Below are 791 nucleotides of genomic sequence, written 5' to 3' on the forward strand. Positions count from 1 at the left end.
TTGCAGATGACATTGTGATCTGTAGTGAGAGCAGGGAGCAGGTGGAGGAAAACCTGGAGAGGTGGAGGTTTTTGCTGGAGAGAAGAGGAATGAAAGTCAGTCGTAGTAAGACTGAGTACATGTGTGAATGACAGGGAGGGAAGTGGAACAGTAAGATTACAGGGTGAAGAGGTGAAGAAGGGACAGGAGTTTAAATACTTGGGGTCAACAGTCCAGAGTAATGGAGAGTGTGGGAAAGAGGTAAAGAAGCGAGTGCAGGCAGGTTGGAATGGGTGGAAAAAGGGTCAGGAGTTGTGTGTGATCAATCAAGGGGAAGGTGATACAGGACAGTGGTGAGACCGGCCATGCTGTATGGTTTAGAGACAGTGTCACTGAGACAGAGACAGGAGTCAGAGCTGGAGGTAGCAGAGCTGAAGATGTTGAGGTTCTCTTTGGGAGTGACACGGTTGGACAGGATTAGGAACGAGTACATCAGAGGGACAGCTCATGTTGGATGTTTGGGGGACAAAGTTAGGGAAGCCAGATTAAGATGGTTTTAAGATTAAGAAGTTCAGAGGAGGGAGAGTGAGTATATTGCTAAGAGAATTTTGGACATGGAGCTATTGTCAAGGAGTTTTCAGAAACCATCAATAATTCCAGTCACAAATAGATGTTTACTCAAAAAAAGCATTTTTTTCCACAATTTAAAAAAAAAACGTGTCACTATGTTTGTACATAAATACCTGTCGTCATCATCATGTGCAAAACAACAATAACATTGCAAAAACAAAGAGTCGATTACCATAGTTTAA

The sequence above is a fragment of the Hemibagrus wyckioides genome, linkage group LG12 (assembly GCF_019097595.1).
Source record: "Hemibagrus wyckioides isolate EC202008001 linkage group LG12, SWU_Hwy_1.0, whole genome shotgun sequence".
Taxonomy (NCBI): domain Eukaryota; kingdom Metazoa; phylum Chordata; class Actinopteri; order Siluriformes; family Bagridae; genus Hemibagrus; species Hemibagrus wyckioides.